At 39.9% G+C, this 13,268-nt stretch overlaps 1 long non-coding RNA gene across 1 annotated transcript in view; it reads right to left on the minus strand.

The window, feature by feature from the left end:
* The window catches only part of LOC111875285, a 16,126-nt gene extending 3,189 nt beyond the window's left edge, over positions 1-12,937 (minus strand). The window contains exons 1-2 of the long non-coding RNA XR_002844700.2: positions 11,719-12,937; positions 11,594-11,630 (exon numbers count right to left, since the gene is read on the minus strand). This is a non-coding gene — a long non-coding RNA (uncharacterized LOC111875285). The remainder of the gene's footprint in view (positions 1-11,593; positions 11,631-11,718) is intronic.
* Positions 12,938-13,268: the final 331 nt, after the last annotated feature.

A 13,268-nucleotide genomic window follows, 5' to 3' on the forward strand; every position in this document is an offset into this window, starting at 1 on the left:
TGAACATACGAAGTCCAGTATTAATAAAATTGTCTTTGCATAAACTGGTATTACATGAAACAATATATATGTCATCTTTTCCCCTTGTATTATATGAATGTATTTCTGAAATGGTTGCAAGAGTATTCAAATTTGACTTTGTGTATACCAGAGTTTCATAAATATACAAGCATGGTAAGGGCAATATAATTAATTAATTAAATTACTGTTTACAACTAGTAGTTTTCTGAATTTGCATCATAGCTCTAATAGCTCTCTTTTGCAACTTAAAAATCAATTTAGCATTTGGTGAGTTGCCCCAGAATAGTATTCCATATGATAAGAAGGAATGAAAGTAGGCATAATATAGAGTACGAACAGACTCCAGCCCTGATACTCTTTTTACTACTCCTAGACCAAAGCATATTTTACATATTTTGGGTCATAATGTGTGTGTGCGAGCGTGCGTGCGTGTGTGTGTGTGAGAGAGAGAGAGAGAGAGAGAAAATGTACAGTAAGAGAAGTAAAGAGTAATATCCAAGTGAATCGGAGTTTTATTCAGAATAATCACCTCGCATTATCAATGCCATCCAACAGGTTATGGGTCCAGAAAACTGAATACGCGTTCGTGAATGTGGAAATTAAACAAGTAAAAAAAAAACTGGTGATAGGTGTGAACAGTGAGATTGCGAGTCTTTGTGCCTGGTTCCGACTGCGTGTTGAAGGTTTCCAAAATTAACTACAATATGAATGAAGAAAAATATTGCATACCGCTGTCTGACGGTAAGAACTATGATGATTGGAAATTTCAGATGGAAGTATTCTTGGACGAGAAGGATGTGTTAGTACACGTGCAGGAATCATTGGGAGAGGTTATGTGACCACATGAGATACTAGAAACAGACACACCAGCAGTCAAGAGGACTAAGGAAGAGAAACTGAAGAAACTTGAAAAAGTGGACAAAAGATGCAAAAGTTATATTATACAGAGGATTCAAGATAATCAGTTAGAAATAGTGAAAGGCGTTGGAGGACAGATGTTTGAAAGTGAGCGCAACAAGCAGAATAAATCTTGTCAAGAAACTACAGTTGTGTATTCCGTATTGAGGGGGTTGGTTTCCCCATGCACTTAGACCGGTTACTGGTCCATTTTGCGTCCCTCTTTAATTTCTACTGTCTCCATACCCTACCGGTACTGGTGCTTACTATCAGCCCCTTTCTGCCAGCGAGGTTCCAACCTCTTACTGGCAGTGGTATCTAATAGTTAGTCCCTTTATGTCAGCGAGGTCATCCCTCCTCTGGCAGGAGTTCCTAGTCCCTTTCTGCCAGCAAGGTTTCTACCCTCTACTTGGCAGTGGTATCTAATACTTTAGTTCCTTTCTGTCAGAGAGGTCCCCCCTCCTCTGGCAGTGGTACCTGATACTACCCCCATCTACCGGAGGAATTGGAAACTAGTTGGGCGGGAAACTTGGCCTAATTTTGCTCAGAGGTCTCCTAGAGACATGAGGTTCTTTTACGTGCCGTAAATCTATGACACAGGACCCACGGCTTAAAGTCCCTCCCGGAGGACTTGTTCCCTGAATTTTTCTGCCCTTAAAAATTCCACAACCTCCGCCGGGTTTTTGAACCCGCGTACCTTGAGTCATGAGGTGGGAACGTTACCCCTAGACCACGGAGGCTGCTTACAGTTGTGTATATATAATCCATTTCAAGAAAGGTTTGAAGATTTTTGTGTGAAGTTTGACAGAATTATTCGAGACTTGAGACAGGCAAGTGAGAGTCATGATGATGAGAGTGTGGTCATACAATTTTTATTGTCCATGCCGGCTGAGTATGAAAGTGTAGTAACAGCCTTAAGAACTGTAGCCATGTCTAAATTAATGCTTGAGGGGGTGCGCCAACATATTGAAGAATTTGAAGATGATAGCGAAACAAAGAAGAAGAAGACAACTAATGTAACATTAACAACTGCATTCACTGGGTATCAGCAAAGTCGGGGAAATTACCAGTCCCGGGGTTATTCCACAAGATTGGGATGACCAACCATAAGGTGGTGGAATGCTTCAAACCAGGAGGAGCTGCTCAATGAGGAGCCAATTTGAGGGGAAGCAGAAGTATACAACTGAGGAGAAGTGATAGAGGTGAACATCAAGGAGGCCGTGATGGACGGTATCAGCAGACGGTAAATCTACCACGAGACCTAGGCAGAGGACCATGTAATCTCTGAGGAAGAAATTATAATAATTATGGAAGGAGAATAACAGACGTCCAGCAAGTATATGTGCCTGAGGACACAGAACCACCAGTGTATACAGAAAGCAGTCTTCTGGGATTTGGCACCGTGTATATGTGGTGTTAACCGACGTTTCGGAGGAACGTCGGTTAACACCACATACCTATACACGGTGCCAAATCCCAGAAGACTGCTTTCTTCATAGTCACCGCCGTGAAAGCCTCAAATCTTACACCAGTGTATAGTTTCCATATTTCTGTTGGTGCAAATTATATAGATAAAAGGAATATGAGCGCTTTAGATGTAAGTGTTTGGCTTCTAGATACGGGAGCTACAGATCACCTTGTGAGAGCTGATACAAGAGCAACCAATGTAAGGGTCCTTTTGAATCCAGTAAAATTACACATTGCTAAAAGTAAGGAATTTTTGGAAGCCAAAAGAACTGGGGATGTGAGAGGGGTAACTTATGTCAATGGCAAACCAGTAATACTTGATTTTAAGAATGTGTTTTTGGTGGACAATTTGAAATTTAATTTGTTATCAATTTCCAAACTTGAGGATAAACAATGTAAGATGATAACTGAAAAGGGGAACTTTGCCATTTGGTATAATGATATTAAGATTGCTGAGGGAGTTAGACATGGCAAGTTGTATAAATTGCAATATAAGGTTGGAACAGAAGTTGAGGAGTGTCATTCTGTGAGAGAGCAACTGTGGCACGAGAGGATGGGACATCTTAGTGCAGAAGGATTGAGACAATTGCAGAATTCAGCAGATGGTATGGACTGTATTCATAAGTTTGAACATAAAATATGTGACGTATGTGTTGAAGGGAAACAAGTGAGTGTGTCACACTCCCATTCTAGGGAAAGAGCGAGCAGAATACTTGAAAGAATTCATAGTGATATGTTTGGTCCTATCAGTCCTACTGGATAGAATGGAGTGAGGTACTTACTAACTGTAGTAGATGATTTCTCTCATTTCACGGTTGCATATGGTTTAAAGAATAAAAGTGAAGTTACCCAATATTTGAAAGAATATGTAGCAATGGCTACTGCGAGATTTTCAGTTGAAATTTGTCAATTTAGATGTGATAACGGCAGGGAATATGTGAACGATGAAGTAATTACATTTTTCAGGGAAAAGGGTATCCAATGGGAGTTGAATATACCATACACAAACGCTCAGAATGGAGTAGCGGAGAGAATGAACCGAACAATTAAAGACAAAACTAGATGCATGTTAAGAGGATCAAACTTAAAGAAGACCTTTTGGATAGAGGCAGCCCTTACGGCTGTGTACCCAATACACAGAAGTCCCACAAAGGCAATTGAAGGAAATAAGGTTCCTGCAGAAGTTTGGTATAGGACTCGCCCAAATCTAAAAAAACTCAGGACTATTACATTTGTCATGTTATTTCAATGTGGTACTAATGGGGAGTGTTTACATAGGATGATACAGTGTGGAAATTAATTCAGAGTAATATGGAAGCTCATCAAGTATGGTGTTAACTTTAGGAAGTTGCAAATTAATATTATTTTTTTTTTATTATTTTTATACTGAGACTGAGGAAACAAGTCCCATGGATTAAGCCCCCCCTCCATATCTCCCTCTAGGTGTTATGCTTCCCCCTTCAACATGCTTCTCTGTATTCCCTTCCAGTCCAGTCATTCTGCTCACATGAAAGTTAGTAGTGATATGTGCTTTGGTATGATTGACATAGGCCACAGGGTGCTGGAGGGGATTACAATAGTAGGGAGGAATGGGGAAGCCTTGTGCAATGTCATCCTTGGATTCCATGGAAATTCTTTCTGTGGCCTCAGTGTTGTCACATACGTAACTGTTGTGGAGATTATATTTCTTGTCACCAAATCATTTAATTTTCAGTCAGTATATGTGTTTTGAGCTGTGACTAAATCATTGCTTTCAGTGGTCCAAGTTATGATAATTGTAATGAATCGGATCTTAAAGGTTTAAACATTAAAGTGATTTTACTTATTGATCTGCACAAGAGATTACAGTTGGTTTTATATAAGTTAAATTTGTATTGTCGTGCCTGTTGTTAGCATTCGGTTTGCAGCAGCACAAAAGTATATGTGTATTTTCAGATCATCACATGGATTACATCTCTGCAGTCGCGCAGTGATATGCAGATCCCTGGCTCTGCCTTCTGTACATTATAACCCCAAGCTCAGGAGGAAGATGTAGCACTGGTGTCACATCTTCATTTCAACCGCAAATGTAGTCACTAGCTTGCAGTGGTGAAAGCAGTTACCATTATGTCTAGTGATGGAAAGAACTGTCAGTTGATCCACTTGCAAAGCAGATATTGCTTATGGTTTCATATCAGGTTAATAAACCAAGCTTTACTTTAGACTTCTAATTATTGCAGATTAAGAACCAAATGAATGTCTGATCATGAACTCCCTGACCAGAGCTGGGGAAATACTTAGAGGTTCAGGTGAATGGTGGACCATAGTTCTTAATAGCATTTGAATATTACAACCAAATTTTGAATTGATATGTCAGTGTTTCTCTTAACAAAAGTTATAAATAATAATATTTATCCTACATAAATTTGTATGTTTATGATACAAGTGTGGAAGTTTTGTAAGGGTATTGCCAACACCTTCCACATCTTCTATTTGCATCATTTTATCTACTCTGATCCTGCAAGTTATCTGTACTACTGTCACTGACACACAAGGTTACAATTTGAGCCAGTGGACAGTGATAACTACAGGAGACAATAAGTATTGTTTTCTAAGTAGAAGTGTGATCAGTTTCTGAATTTTAAACATACGAGGGGGGACCCAAAAATAACCAGAAACAACCTGTTGCGCGCGCATGCTTTGTAGTTACGAGTTGTGCTGCTAGATGGTGTTAGCTGGGGGTCTCCCGCGACTGTTAGTGAGCTGGCGTCAGTCTGAGTTAAGTGGTTTGTCTGTGGTGCTCTGTTGTGTGCGTTCCTGTTTCAACCCTTTGGCGATTAGTGAGATGGCCGACCAGAAGGAACAATTCTTTTAAGAAATTCTGGATCGTTCTGCACTTCATTCTTCAAGTCGTGGCAAACATTCACGCGGTTTTCTCTTTGGTCATCTCCGAGCAAGCGAGGAACAAATTTTGCAGACACCCGTCTCATGTGCAAACCTTCGGTTAAAATTCGCTGGACCGTGCTCCATGAGATGTTCGTTTCCTCAGAAAGTTGGTCAATGGTCTTTCGACGATCTTCATCAATTGCACGTTTGATTTTGGCAATGTTTTCGTCATTTCTTCCTGTCGAAGGACGCCCGGGGCGTAGCATGTCTTCTGTTGACATGTTGCCAGATTTGAAACGGGAAAACCACTTGTAGACCTGTGATTTCCCCAAAGCATCATCATTAAAGGCTTGCCGAAGCATCCCAACAGTCTCGGCTGCAGTTTTCCCTAACAGAAAGCAAAATTTCACGCACACTCTTTGTTCCTTCTGGTCGGCCATCTCACTAATCGCCAAAGGGTTGAAACAGGAACGCACACAACAGAGCACCACAGACAAACCACTTAACTCAGACTGACGCCAGCTCACTAACAGTCGCGGGAGACCCCCAGCTAACACCACCTAGCAGCACAACTCGTAACTACAAAGCATGCGCGCGCAACAGGTCGTTTCCGGTTATTTTTGGGTCCCCCTTCGTACTATGCAGAAATTTCGTTCATTTATATTAGTGTTTATATCTGTAAAACAGGATTTCGATTTCATCATGGAAATTTGTGTCATAATAAATTTGCATTGTGAATATTTGCAATGAAAGCAACTTGTATTTACCTAATATTTTTGTATAAAATACAAGCATTAGTCAGCAGTATGAATAAGGACTTCAAGATGTGTATACATTTTGTGTCTGAATTGAATAACTTGCCAGTAATTCAATTGTGAGTGCATATAAGGGTAATTTCTTTTCTTTGCATGTTTTAAAGTAATGTTATTACTTCCATCTTTCAACTTAATAGTAGTTCTAGTTACCGAATTTCTTCCAAAGATGTCATTGTATATATAAATGTGAAGATTTTGTTAGTATAAATGAGAAATGAACTTTTGAAATTAACACAGTGTGACAGCATGTTTGTGACTGAAATACAGATGGAATGTTACAGTATTTTTTTTGTTATATTTGTAGGATTTTACAGCTGCTCTCACATTTTCTTCTGTTTGATCATCACACATTTTACCAGCCTGTGATTTAGGACATATATTTTTTCCTCATTTCTTTGTTGTCTTCAAAATAAATCACCATGTACATGTTCTCTATATACTGCAGTGGGTTGTAAGTTCCTACAGTCATAAATATGGTAGTTGGATTTATATAGTTCCGCTTACATTGATGCTAATATATACAGGAAATTGAATTTTTAGAGTTATAAATCTGTGTTTTTTTTTTTTGTTTTTTTGTTTTTTTTGCATTTCTTGATAAGGTAGACCGGTTTAGTGACTATGGATGTGCGAATATATATATATGTGTGTTTCAAAATGTTTCTGTCTCAACCTGCATTAAAAGGCAGAGCACTGGGCATGGTGTGAATGTGGCAGATCATGTATATTTATCACTGTGTTCACACGCTAGTAAGGAACTTGGGCGAGTGACTGCATTGCCAGTCTTGCTCTGTTCTGACATTACCCAGTCTGGGCTCACCCCCCTGCCTGAGCCGATCATTGGACCATGTGCATTAGAAGACAACGAGAAATGTTTCCTGTCCTCTTGTTTCATTGTAACACTAATCCACTCCTACCCCCATCCTCAGCTTTCTGTTGTCAGTTCACTATACAACCAGCAGCCAAAGGCATTGAAATATCACATCCATTAGTTTTTTATAATTATTATATTGGCATCATGTCAAGGGCAGGACAACCAGTTTTTAGCATGTGAATGGTCTTAGAGAAATGGTATAGTTGGTGGATGATGGCAGTCAGTGAAAGCTTCATGACCATTGCTGTGAGAAATAGATCCTATAGATTCTGTTTTTTCTTCAGGTGAACACAGTATAAAAGAAAACTTCATCTGTTGGGCCCTTCAGTAGAGCTACTTTCAAACCAAGGTCACCAGCAAGATTTAGAAATTGAAAGCAAATACCGTTTAATGCCAAAGACCATCTACAGGGAAAAGCTTGAAACTATTCCAGTTGAAACAGAAATCATCTGTGGGAGATAAGCCACTCCTATTTCATTTTGGAATGTAAAAGAATTAAACCGAATAAATTGCACTACACCAATAAAATTAGCATACAGACCAGCAACTTATTACATTAACATAAATACTGAGCCAAATGGATATTACTGTAAAGACAGCTTTGTGTTAATGCATATAATGAGTTGAAGTGTTGATATTCCATATATTGTATTATGCACAATAGATACATATTGATTACAGTGCAAGTGCAGTTGGTTACCTAACCCTTTCTAATTCTAATCCTAATTGCTGGACATGTATTACTGATTTTGTGGTGAAAAGCTGAACTTCCATTTGTGAAATCCAAATGTGGTGATCCTGCATGTGGTGGCCATTGGAGTTGATACCACTCTTTTTTAAGTTTATTTTTCAGAATGTTCCTGAGTAGCTGCATCACTCTTGGCTTCTCAAGAAGGGTTCAGCTGTTATGTTTCAGAATATCCCCCCTCCCTCTGTTATAGTTGTTACACCTTTTACAGGTATCAGTTTGAAGGTTAGTGCACTTTATGAAACAATTTTTTGAAAAGTGCACTTTCTGTATAATAGGGTTGTGAAGTAAAATATCATAGTTTTCTTCAATTCCTTTTTAATTTAAATTCAAATAGATTTATAAAACATGTGCATCTTTATCCTTGGCATAAATACTGTCTTTGCATTAAAGTATTAGGCATCTCAGTGTTAACATTCACTGCCATACTCCCATGCTGGGATTTTACTGACTGAGGCATCTGCGTTTCCATGAACTTAACCACATTCAAAATGGGAACAAAAGAATACAAGTGAAAAACAGTTGACAGTCACTGTGTATGTCTACTCTTTCAGGCTTCAATAAGTTATGCTGAAAGTTTCTCTGCATTTTGTGATGGATGGGAGGGCACGACACTTTGTCATCTGTATATTTGAGTGTACTGTGTTCATCAACATTGATTTTCAGGAAACTTGGTTTGAATCCGAGCGATCAGCTGTAGTTTAAGTGTGGCTTAGAACAAAACACATTATGAAACTCATTCATCAGTACTTCTTTTAATTCCTTGAGGGTTTCTGGACTATCTGTTGCAATGATGAAATCATCCACATACAGTAATAGGTACATGCACACATTGTCAAAGTTGCCTACGTACAGACATCTGTCAGTCCTACACTGCTTAAATCCCAATTCTTTCACATACGAGTCATATCTTGAGTTCCATTCCATCGGAGCTTGTTTCGGCCCATACGATTTTTTTCGCACTTTACAAACCCCGTTCTCTACATTTAGGATTTCTGGTGCTTCTAAGTAAATTTCTTCCTTTAATAAACCATTTAAAAAGGCATTCTTGACAACCAACTGATGAATGTAAAACTTTTTACTATTAGATACACTCAGTAAAATCCTCAAAGTTGACAGTTTCGCTACTGGTGCATATGTCTCTGAGTAGTCTTGACCCTCCTTTTGTGAACACCCTTTTGCCACTAATCTCGCCTCGTATTGTTCGATTTTTCCCTCTTTGTTATACTTTACTGTGAATACCCATTTGCTTTTAATAGCCTTCTTGCCTGGAGGTAGCTTCACCAATTCCCATGTCTCATTCTCCTTCAAAGCTGATATCTCCTCCTGTTTTGCTTGATACCATTTCCCCCTATCTGGCCTGACTTCTCTCTCTTCATAGCTTTCTGGCACCTCCTCACAATACGCAATAGCACTCATCGCAACCTCATACTCTGAACTATCATCTATCCTTCCATCATCTGGCATATTTGTTAACATAGCGAGCTCCACCTTATTGTTCCTTTCCTCGGATATTAAATGCTCATACACATCCGTTATCACTACAGTAGAGTACCCATCGAGATACTCTGGTCTCTTATGAATTCTAGTGCTCGTGTTTACTTCCAGCCTTGTCTCCTCCATTTCTGTTTGGTTTTGATCAACTGAACTCCTGTATCCACCTGACTATTTCTCTCCCCAATATTGAGCTTATCTTCTCCACTCTCCTCTACTTCATCACCTCTATTTTGCTTTTCTTCACTTACACTGATAAATCTCGTTTCCTAACTCTCCTTTGAACGATGTCCTACTTTCATCAAACACAACATCGCATGCTGAAATGATCTTTCTTTCAAATAGGCTCCACAACCTATACCCGTTGGGGCAAAATCCTAACAAAAGACCGCAGCCTCTACTTTTCCAATCAAGTAGCTCCTCAATTATGCTCACGAGGCTGAGTGGACCCCATTCCAGAGCCACTACTTCTCAGAAAATCTGGTAGCGCCGAGAACCGAACCCAGGACCTCTGGATCTGTAGCCAGGAACTCTGACCACTAGACCAGAGGTGCTCTTCATTAACTTAACTGTACATATAGCACAAGCAGAATTTCAAAAAAGGGGGAGGGAGACAATGAACGTAAGACAACTGAGAGTACAGACACAGTATTGCAGCTACCTTCATTCTGTGTGCTTTTCCTCCCACCACTCCCACCAGTTGTCATTTGTGTATTCTGTCTTTCATTCCACCTATCAGCTCTCCTTCTTAAAATTCTCATGTTTTCTCAGTAGTGAAAGGCGTACAATGCAAGTAAAATGGCAGGAGCAAGCAGCTGACCTTAACCTCCTACCTGTATTCATTCTTTCCCTGACCCAAGAGCTGTGACTTAAGAACATCCACTTAATTGTTCATTCCATCATACTACATCTCATGTGAAAGTTTCACCTGAAGCAACTCAATGAGCACCACAAATGTGGGCGTCCTAACAATGCCAGAGACGACATGGGAGGATGTCATGCTGTATATGTAAAAAAAAAAAAGGAATCATCCGATTTGACACATCAACCAGATGTCGAAGACTAGAAAAAAAAAGCAACTCGATGGACATAACAAGAAGCAGAACTCAAATCCATCACACTGCTCACACAAGCCTCAAACTGCAAACTGGAATCAATATCAGATACATGATTCAAATGGGAATTTTCACACGCAGGGAGTACACAAAATTATTTACACGGTAGTAGCATGACAAGGCCATACCATACCTCAGGCAATCAGTCACTGGCTTCCCGTTGTGGGAGCCCAGGTTCAATCCCCGATAAGGGAATGAGGGATCTATGGTGGACAAGTGACACTATGACAGGTTTTCTCCGAATACTTCAGTCACCCTTGTCAATTCTCATTCCACTGACTGCTTCTCTTTCAATAACTGCTCTTCATCAACAGTCTCAGTATCAACAGCATCATTCAATAACACACTCATGAATCAAAAATGTTTTTTTTTTATTTCACTGTCGCATAACAATCAGCGAAAATATTAATATAAATTCACACCGAGGTACTTCCTGCAGACACAAGCCAATCTCTCAACAAGTTTTCAGCAACTATATACATTACTGAAGTGCTTAAATCCCGCTTTTCATGAGTCACTACCCTTTGGTTTTTAAATGGACAGGGCAGGAATCCCAAGGTTACAGAAGTAGTACATAAGAGCAAGAAATATATGAAGTTCCCACCCTTACCAATAAAATTTGTTATGTGTAAAAATACATCTTTTCATATACGGTGCAGACTTCAGACCCAAGCTTATATTATCATACATGAAGAACAGTTTTGAACCTTATATCATGCTTGCCAAAAAAAAAAAATAAACTGACAAACTAAACAAGTGAGAATAAAACTGGTCACTTTGAATATATGTCTAGGATAAGTCCTACACCACTGACTTCTTTGGTGAAGTGCGCTACTTGACTGTTACACTCTCAAACAACTCAACTTCTGGTAACCAGGGCAAGGCACACTGTACTTACATTCAAAACGTAACGAAAATATGCGCACGGATGTTGTCAAATCAGACAAATTTATACGTGTTGGTTTTCAAAATTTGTGCGACGATTATGGTTATAAAGAACGCTACTGTGAAATACAATACTAACATTACACGTTACTGCATCAACCTTTCCTAACCTAGAAGTACGAATTCCCGCTCTCATGAACCCTTTTTTTTTAGTTTGTTTACATCCCATGTGCACTGACTATTTATATCAATTATACATAAGAGACTTTCAAATTTGGCTAGCGGCTTTATTGGAGACAGCATAACGTCTCTCTGGAGGTCTTTCCTGAGACCTTAGACCAATCTGATATGTTAACCGTACTTAATGGAAGACTACTACTTCAACGGTTAGGCACTAACAGTATAAAACACTTACCCGGCCTGGCCAAGGGGAAAATCCTTTCATTTTTGCCCTGAAATTAAATGTGCCAATCAGTTAACACTAAAAGACAGCCATATATAACATATATCACTGAAATTCACTCAGAATTCAGTTTTTACCGCTTCAACTTATCATACCCAACCTCCTATCTTAAACACCTCCGCCATGGTCTCCACCCAACTGAATTACTTGCAAACTTTAAATCGTGGCGAGTAATGCACTTCACTGAATGCATTGCATTAGGCTACCGGATAATGCCTAAGGCGAGTAATATTCCCTTTGCAACATAAGACAACCGTAACCTCTGGAGACTGAACACAAAATATTGCTCTCCGTATAAAACACGATCGCAATAGTGGTGCATATTTTTTTAAAGTCGTAATTGTTTTCTTACATATTGCCACTCCCGTATACACGCATCAGATTTCAGTCGTTGCTAGGGAAACCCTACAACAATATGGACAGTTGCGTGTTATCTATAGGTCCGACTCAAGTTTAAATAAGGAGATAAATTGAGTGGGATTTTTTAGTACCAATTGACTGGCCGTCACGCAGATAGTTACTTTGACTTTGAGATCCAGTTGAGAATTGCCATTGAGTACAACGTTCAATGTGTTAAAGTGTTCTTCAGCCAACGATCAGTTCAACAAGCTTTTGTGTCTTCATCCTGTGACGTGTTGCGCAATGGAGGATACCCCCTCCCCCCAGCAGTGACGTGGCAGCTCTGGTCACGGTGACATAGCAGGTGAGTCAGCGCTCCGCCTCCCGCCCCCCACCGCTGGCTACGTGGCACCGCTTCCTACTGTGACGAGGCAGGCAACGCTGATGTTGACACGGGCAACAGGCAACAGCGAACGGAATAAAAGCCGGCTGAGCAGCAAGCGAGTGTTAGTGTGTGAACAGGAGTCAGTGTTTGAGGGGGAGAAACACAGTTGGAATCTAGCAGCAGTCGCGGAAAGAAGAACTGGACGCGCGTTACACTGGTGTAAGAAGTGTTTATGAACTTGATAGACATCCCACACGTGATTGTTTCAAGATGAACATCATAAGGAAGACTTCAGCGAATGTTGTGATGGTAATTTAATCCACCATAGCAATTAGAATGCTCGGTGAGTGTTCGAAAGATGTATATTTCCGCACTCTTACATTAATTATAAGGAGATCAGTCGAAAGAATCTAGGTCAGGGCTGACGAACCTTTTGATAATACGCCCAAACTGTCATTCATTTTCCGAGGAATTCTTACACATACCTATTTTATTGTAGTGATATCGATCGTGAAAATATAGGTAAAGGTATCCTTGTAACAGGCCGTGGAGGCCCAGAGGGTTGTGAAATATTGAGGATCCCACATTTTCTAGACAATCGGTTCACAGATAGCGGTGAGGTCGTCAGCCTTACGCTCCGGCCGCACTTTACCCCCGAGGGATATTCCTGGTACTCATTTCTGTTAGTGGCTGAGTCGATCCAAGGGCCACGGTGCGGCTGGAAGGATTAGGCAAATTGAAAAAACACCCACGTCATCGCCTCGATTATCGTTCATATTTGGAGTAGATCATAGAAATTTCAATTTATTTCATCTGTTCGCAGTCTTTCAATTGGTATGAATAGTGATGTTATTTCGAGGGAATATTTATTGTTATACTTAAGGCAGCAAGTTTGAGTATCAT

This window comes from Cryptotermes secundus, unplaced genomic scaffold, assembly GCF_002891405.2.
Source record: "Cryptotermes secundus unplaced genomic scaffold, Csec_1.0 scaffold1364, whole genome shotgun sequence".
Lineage (NCBI taxonomy): Eukaryota > Metazoa > Arthropoda > Insecta > Blattodea > Kalotermitidae > Cryptotermes > Cryptotermes secundus.